Here is a 9,355-nt window from a genome sequence, read left to right as displayed (position 1 = left end):
AAAAGTTCTAAGAGGATGGATCACAAAACTGAGCCAGGAAAACTGAGCTTTTTTTCCCCATGAGGAAAGATAATGTAAGGAAGCTTGGAACTAAGAATAAACACAAAACAACTACTGTGTTTACACACAGTAGTTTATAATGTGTGTAAACTATATTTAGTTTAAATAAAGTAAAAAATAAAACTATATGTTGTTATATACTTTTCAAATGACATCCACAATTACTAGCTCATTTGAACCTCACAATAAAGGCTGTGGGCAAATATAATTCTCTTTGTTTTGCTGTTATAGAAACTGAAACTCAAAAAAGATAAAATGATTTGCATAATTTCACAGGTCGAGTTAGTAACACCACTTCACATTGCCTGGCAAATATAAATCACTTAGTAAATATTTGTTGAGTGAATGGACATGAATGGAGTCTGATCCCTAGTTCAATGTTTCTGTCTAATACAATGTATCATAAATTACTGCTGCCTCTGGTATATTGTTGGTGAGAGAATTAATTTGGAACACCCTCCCTAAAGAAATTTAGAAACTTTCAGAAAATTTTCTTTGTATTGTTCATTGTCAGGTGGATTTTAAAATAATTCTGTTATTGTATATCCCTGTATTCTCCTTTCTTCACCCTGACTAGATTGCGGGATTTTTTTGCTTGTTTGTTTGTTTTTAAAAGTAGCAGTTTTTGTAAAGCTTTTATAAATGAGAACATGAGCAACAGAGTTAAACCTTCTTCTTATAGTTTAATAGTGAGAAAAAAGACAAAGATTTTAATTTTCATAACCAAGTAATCTGTTCAATTGAGTTACTTCTAGTTGGTGTATGATGGCCACTAGATCACCTTTTTAAATCCAGGTTCCTAAAATGTCATGGAAATAGAATGAAAATTAAAGTATCATTTCATGTTAAAATGAATCTTATAGAAAATCCCTTATACAGACTCTCTCTGAGGAAGATTTCTTAGGGAAGCCAGATGTCCAGAGGGGTGACAAAAACTAGGACACCAGAAGAATTTGAAGCATCTGGCATGTATCAATACAAACATTACACACAGCCCAGAGAGATGGGTAATGTAAGCAGAGAGATGGAAATAATCAAAAGGAAATGCTAGAAATGAAAAAAAAAAACATAATGGAAAGAATAATGTTTTTAATGGGCTCATCAGCAGGCTGGACAGAGCTAAGGATAAAATCTATGAGCTTGAACATAGGTCAGTAGAACTTCTCAAACTGAAATGCAAAGAAAAAGAATATTAAGGAACAATGGGACAATTTCAGAAGGTGTAACACACACTTAATTAGTATGCCAGAAGGAAATGAAAGAATAAAGCAGAAAAAATATTTAAAATAATAATGTCTGAGAATGTTTCAAACTCAATTACAGGCACTACGCCACAGATCCAGCATGCTCAAAGAACACAAAGTGGGATAAATACTCAAAACACACCTAAGAATACCATATTTCTAAAATGGAAAATCAAGGGTAAAAATCAAAGGCAGAGAGAAATCTTAAAGAAAGTCAGAGGGGAGAATAAAGCCACCTTACTTACAGAGGAAAAGGATGAGAAATATAGTGAGTTTCCTGGCAGAAAACATAGTAGCATAAAGAGTAACATGAAATCTTTAAAGTATAGAAAGGAAAAAAGCAAAAAAAACAAAAAAAACCCTGCCAACCTAGAATTCCTTATCCAGTGAAATGATCTTTCAAAAGTAAAGAAGAAATAAAGATTTTCAAAGATAACAATTGAAGAAATGTATTGCTGGCAGAGTTTCCCTGCATTCAATGATTAAACAAACAAAATTTCTTTAGGGAGAATGAAAATAAGCCTCAGAGTGAAAACTCAGATTTACATACAAAAAGAAAGGTCATCAGAGAAAGAATAAGTGAAAGTAAGATAAATTCCTTTATTTTTCTTATTCTTCATTTATTTAATGTCATTTGTTTAAATTAATAATGGTAACAATGTATTGGGTGATTATAGCATGTGGACAAGTAAATAAATGATAGCAAAATCACAAGGGGCAGAAAGGAGGAATTAGAAATAGTCTAAATTACCTGCAATTTATATGAAGTGGTGTAGCATTATTTGAAGATGGACTTAGATCAGTTAAAAATATATATTGGATGGTTTGATGAGGGCAACATTCATTTTTTTTAGCAGTAATCTTTTGATGTTTGACTACATGTTTTTTTTTCCCCAGCAAAACTCCTATATACCCTGGCTTCTCCCTTACCTCTCTGGAACAGAACAGTTCTTCAGAACTTTCTGAGAGGTTGCATCCCAGGTTATATAGTCCTCAGTAATGTCCATGAATAAAACATAATTCTCAAAAAAATATATATTTTTCCCATATATATATATATGAAACACTAGGCCAACCAGTAAAAAAAAAACACTAAAAAAAAAGAATATTTGATATGCTAAGAGAGGAGAGAAATGGAATCTTATAAAATGCTTAGTTAGAACCAGAGAACCAAGAAAAAGAGGACAAAAAAGAAATATAGAGCAAATGCCATGAATAGAAAACAGTTACAAACATGGCAGACACTAAGACAACAATATCAATAATCACCTTATATGTGAATGATCTAAATATACCAGCGAAAAGACAGAAACAGTCAGAGTGGATACAAAAAATAATCCCAACTCTAGTGTGCTTAAAAGAAACCTATCTAAAATATAAAGACTCTGATAAGTTAAAAGTAAAAGGATGAAGAAATACATACCATGGTAACAATAATCAAAATAAATCTGAAATAATAATATTAATTTCAGACAAAGTTTACTTTAGAATGAGGAAGTTATCAGGAATTAAGAGAGATGTTACATAATAACAAAGGTTAATTCTCCAGGAAGACAAAACAATCCTTAAGCTGCATGCTCCTAACAACAGAGCATAAAAATATGTGAAGCAAAAAACTAATAGAATTGACAACTTCACTACTATAGTTGGACATTTTAACATTCCTCATTCAGTAATTGATATGTAGCATGACGAAAATTATCAACCAATTTGATCTATTTGACACTTATAGAATTCTCCATAAACAGTAGCTAACTACACATTCTTCTCAAGCTTTCATGGAACATTTACTGATGGCATAGACCATATTCAGGACCAGACCATAAAACATATCTTAGACTTTTTTTTAAAATTAATTTATTAATTAATTTTTGGCTGTGTTGGGTCTTCGTTTCTGTGTGAGGGCTTTCTCTAGTTGCGGCAAGCGGGGGCCACCCTTCATCGTGGTGCGCGGGCCTCTCACTATTGCAGCCTCTCTTATTGCGGAGCACAGGCTCCAGACGTGCAGGCTCAGTAGTTGTGGCTCACAGGCCTAGTTGCTCTGCAGCATGTGGAATCTTCCCAGACCAGGGCTCAAACCCGTGTCCCCTGCATTGGCAGGCAGATTCTCAACCACTGTGCCACCAGGGAAGCCCTAAACTTTTTAAAAGAATAGAAATTATAAAAAGATTGTTCTTAGACTACAATGGAATTAAACTGGAAATCAATAACAGAAAGGTAACTAGAAAATCTGTAAATATTTAGAAATAAACAGCACACTTCTAAATTTCAAATGGGTCAAAGAAGATGTCTCAAGAGGAATTTAAAAACAGTTTAAACCAATGAAAATGAAAGTACAACTTATCAAAAACTTTAGGATGCTGCAAAGTTAGTATTTAGAGAAAAATATATAGTATTGAATACATACATTAAAAAAAAAATCCAAAATAAATAACCCAAACTTTCATCTTATGAAACTAGAGAAGAAGGAGCAATTTAAGACTAAGCAAACAAAAGAAAATATATGATACCAATTAGGATAAAAAAATCAATGACATTGAAAACAGGAAATCAATAGAGGAAATCAATGAAACCAAAAGATTAGTTCTTTCAAAATATTAATAAAATTGATGAATCTCTAGCAAGGCACAAATTATTAATATCTGAAACGAAAAATGAGACATTACTACTGATCCCATGGACACTATAAGGATAATAAAGTAATATTATGACAACTTTATGTACACAAATTTGATAACTTTAATGAAATGGACCAATTTCTTGACACAATCCAAACTCACACAAGGAGAAGTAAATAGTATTAATAGGTCTACAGCCACTAAAGAAATTGAATCAAGAACTCATAACTTTTTAAAATAAAAAGCAACACAATTCTTCCAAAAAAGAGAGAAAGCACTAATGAATTCTACCAAACATTTAAGCAAGAAATTATATCAACTCTCAACAATATCTATCAGAAAATAAATACAGAGGGAACACTTCCTAACTTATTTTATGAGACCAGCATTACGTTAATACCAAAATGGATAAAGGCATTATAAGAAAGGAAGACCATACACCAATAACACTCATGAATAGAGATGCACAAATTCTCAACACAATAATAGCAAATTAAATTCGACAATATACAAACTGAATAATAGATGATGACAAGTTGGATTAATTCCAGGTATGCAAGAATCATTCACCATTTGACAATTAATGTCATTCACCATATCAACTAGTTTAAGAAGAAAAATTATATTATCACATCAATTAGTCACTTTTCCCCTAAGATCAAGATCAAGGCAAAAATGTCCACTCTAATCACTTATATTTATCATTATACTGGAATTTCTAGCTAGTGCAATAAGACAAGAAAAGGAAATATAAAGATTGGAAAGGAAGAAATAAAACTGACATGATTTTCTATGTAGAAAAAGCAAAGTAGAAACGAAAACAACTCCTGGAACTTATAAACATACATGCATAATAAGGTTGCAGAATACAAGTTCAATATATGAAAGTCAATTTATTTCCTATATACCCACAATTAACTATTGAAATTTGAATACAAACAAACAAACAAAAAAATAGCACTACAATAAAACTAAAGCCATGAAATATTTAGGCATATATCTAAAATATACTAGGTCTATATGCAGGAAATTACAAAATTCTAATGAAAGAAGTCAAAGAAGATCTCTCATAGTGGAGAGATATTCCATGTTCACGGATTGGAAGTCTCAATATTGCTAAGCTGTCAATTCTTTCCAACTTGATCTCTACGTTCAAAAAAATTCCAATGAAAATCCCAATAATCTATTTTGCAGATACTGATGGACTGATTCTAAAAGTTATGTATAAAGTCACAAGATTTAGAATAGCCAACATCATACTGGAGAAGAAGTACAAAGATGAAGGGTTCATATTATCTATTTTTAAGACTTACTATAAAAATACAGTACTCAAGATAGTATGGAATTAGAGAAAAAATAGACATGTAGATTAATGGGATAGAAGAAAGGGCCCAGAAAAAGATTCAAAAACATAGTCAACTCATCTTTAACAAAAACACAAAGGCAATTTAATGAAGAAAGGATGGTCTTTCAGCCAGTGGTACTGGAATAATTGGGCATCCATTTACAAAAGAAAAATAAAAACCTAGACACAAACCTTACAACTTTCCTAGAAATGAACTGAAAATAGATCTTAGACCTAAATGCAAAATGAAAACCATAAAACTTCTAGAAAAAACTAACAGGAGAAAATTTGAGTTACCTTGTGTTTGGTAGTGAGTTGTTAGATATAACACCAAAACTATCATCCATGTAAGAATAACATTGATAACTTGGACTTTTTATCAAAATTAAAAACCTCTACTCTGAGAAAGACACTATTAAGAGAATGGAAAGAAAGCCACAAACTGGGAGAAAATATTTGCAAAACGCATATTTGATAAAAGACATTCAAAATATACAAAATAATTTTAAAACTCAGAAAAAAAAAAACCAACAACAACTAAGAACCCAATTAAAAACTGGGGAGAGGTCTGACAGATACTTCACCAAAGAAAATATACAGATGGAAAATAAACATATGAAAAGCTTCTCAGCATCATTTATCATTAGGGAATTATAAATTAAAACAATGAGATACTAGCACACACCTATTAAAATAGCTGGGGCTTCCGTGGTGGCGCAGTGGATAAGAATCTGCCTGCCAATGCAGGGGACACGGGTTCGATCCCTGGTCCGGGAAGATCCCACATGCCGCGGAGCAACTAAGCTGGTGCGCCACAACTACTGAGCCTGCACTCTAGAGCCCGCGTGCCACAGCTACTGAAGCCCACACACCTAGAGCCCGTGCTCTGCAACAAGATAAGCCGCCTCAATGAGAAGCCCGTGCACCGCAACGAAGAGTAGCCCCCGCTCACCGCAGCTAGAGAAAGCCCGTGCACAGCAACGAAGACTCAACACAGCCAAAAATAAATAGAAATAATAATAAAAATTTTAAAAATAAAAAAAATAAAAAATAAATAAAATAAAATAGCTAAAGTTTTGAAAAAAACTGACAATACCAATTGCTGGCAAAAGTGTAGAGCAACAAGAACTCTCATTCATTGCTGATGAGAATGCAAATTGTAGAGCCACTGTGGAATACAGTGTGGCAGTTTCTTACAGAGATAAACAGTCTTGCCACCAGATGCAGACAATGCACTCCTAGCTATTTACACAACTGATTTTAAAATCTATATGGATGGACCTTGAAAGAAGTGTTATGCTAAGTGAAACAAGTCAGACAGAGAAAGACAAATACTGTAGGATATCACATATATATGGAATCTAAAAAAGCCCAATTATAGAAACAGAGACTTGAATGGTAGTTACCAGGGGCTGGGCTGGTGTGGGAGGGTCATGGAGGCAGAAAAATGGAGACTGAATCCAGCATCTGTACCCCAACACCAAATTAAATCTCAGAGATAGAGTTTGGGGTGAAGTAGAAAAGAATAACGTTATTACTTTGCCAGGCAAAGGGGGACACAGTGGGCTAATGTCCTTAAAACTGTGTGTCTCCAAGGGGGGAAAACTGTGGTGGGATGGGGATGGTGGTGTGCTGAATTGGGCGATTGGGATTGACATGTATACACTGATGTGTATAAAATTGATGCCTAATAAGAACCTGCAGTATAAAAAAACAAACAAACAAAACAACTAATACTAAACTTTCATTGGGTTATTTGTATGGAAATATGTTAATATAAATGTTTCAGACATTACATGAAATTTCTAAAAATCTTATATTTGTATTTGTATGGAGATATGTATGGAAATATGTTAATATAAATGTTTCAGACATTACATGAAATTTCTAAAAATCTTATATGTTCTGGTATGTTATAAGTAATTATCCTAGTTATTACTTTAAAATGTATATCTCAGAAATAACTAATTTTCTTGTCAACTGCATTATTATGAACTTTCATCAAATCTTTAACTGTGGTCATTTTTAAGTCTTTTGTCATTTACAGACAGTTCTGGGTGTACTCTGATGCTTTTGCAAATATGTTCCTATAAAAGGGTTTCATCTTCAAGAAATTCATGGAAAAGACTCTGACAAGTACAGGTTTCTGGTAACTGACTGTACTGCTGAACTGAATGAATAAGCATTTTCAGAACTCTAATGAAAAACTGATGAACTCAAAAAAGTGCTAACAAAAGATCAAGATGAAAAAAAATTTAATTACATGGGACTGAGTGAACTGATGAGGATGAGTATAATTTTTGTGACTTTCTGTCTGAATTAAAAAAAAAAAAAACTGTGTGTCTTGACCTGGAGGGGATAGTGAGGAGTTTTATAGTGATGGTTCAAAGAGGGCGTGATCAGCTCATGGACATTCTTCTGACTGGTTGGTGGGGAGGTAAGTGGATGTCAGCATCATCAACCTTCTTGTTCCAACCCTGCTGGGGTCTACGTGTTCATGGGCAGCATGCCTTCATTAATTGTTAATTTCTCCCATCTGGTGGGGGTTTCAGTATCTGCAAAACAGCTCAAAGATATTGTTGTATGTATCCCTTGATGGGGAACCAGGACCCTGCCCCAGGGCTGCACTGTTGTTTCTCATGTTCCTCCATTGTCTCCCATCCCCTCCCTTTCCTAATTAACAACTGCTTGAGGGAAGGTCATGGAGGCCGAATGAAGCCTATTTCCTGTAATCAAAGAAATGGGGGACACAGAAAGGCTGTTGTGCTCAGGAGCCCCACAGGGTCCTGCTCAGTATCAAGATGTTGGTCAAAGAGTACAAACTTCCAGTTATAGGATAACTCAGTTCTGGGACTCTAATGTAGTGCATTGTGACTATGGTTAACAATACTGTATTATATACTTGAAAGTTAGTAAGAAAGTAGATCTTAAACTTTTCACCACAAAAAGAAATGGTGATTATGTGATATGATGCAGGTGATAGGGAACATTATGGTGGTGATCATGCTGCAATATATAAGTGTATCAATCAACACTTTTACACCTTAAACTTATGCAATATGACATTTCAATTATATCTCAGTAAAGCTGGGATAAAAAACTTATATGCCCACAAAAATCCCTGCATATGAATGTTTATAGCAGCTTTATTTATAATCTTCAAGAAATGAAGCAACAATTATGTCTTTCCACAGATGAATGAATCAACAAACTATAGTATATCCACAAAATGGGATATTATTCAGTGATAAAGAGAAATAAACCATCAATCTGTGAAAAGACATGTGTGAGCATTAAATGCATATTTCTAAGTGAGAGAATTCAGTCTGAAAAGTCTAAGTACTCTGTAATTTCAATTATATGAAATTCTGGAGAAGGCAAAACTAAAAAGACAGTAAAAAAAATCAGTGGGTACCAGGGAGATTGTTGTGAGGAGGAGGTGCAGTGTTGAATAGGTGAGGCATAGAGGATTTTCTAGGGAGGTGAGACTTCCGTGTGTTATGGAAATGCTGGATGTATGACACTATGCATTTGTCAAAATCCGTAATGCTTTACAACATAGCATTTTACATCATTAAAGAGTGAATCTTATTGCCTGCCATATCAGTAAACAAAAGATGTCACAGTCATCAGCGATTGCAGCCACTGCTGGTGAGCTGGTGAGCCTGAGGGAACTCAGGGAGGAAAAGAATACCTGCCATCTAGCAGCCATCAGACTGCAGCCACTCCTGACAGTGAGCCTTGAGGAAACTCAGGACATGAAAACATGGGATGCTGGACCCAGATAGCTGAGGTGCATATCAAAGGAATGATTTCAGTGAGCCCAGACGCTTGCATCTTCCCATACATAGACAAGCGCTAAATTCCTTAACTTGAGATATCTGGTTTTCTCTAAGTAACAATAATCTTTTGGGGAATTCCCTGGTGGTCCAGTGGTTGGGACATCAAGCTTCCACTGCATTGGGTGTGGGTTCAATCCCTGGTCAGGGAACTAAGATCCCACAAGCTGCGCACGTGGCCTAAAAATAAATAAATAAATAAATAATTTTTAAAAAACCCAACAATAATCTTTTGACATTCAGACTACC

This window comes from Balaenoptera borealis (assembly GCF_965194805.1).
Source record: "Balaenoptera borealis genome assembly, chromosome: 11".
In the NCBI taxonomy this organism is placed as follows: domain Eukaryota; kingdom Metazoa; phylum Chordata; class Mammalia; order Artiodactyla; family Balaenopteridae; genus Balaenoptera; species Balaenoptera borealis.
The sequence above is the reverse complement of the archived record's forward strand: the minus strand, read 5'-3'. Positions refer to the sequence as shown.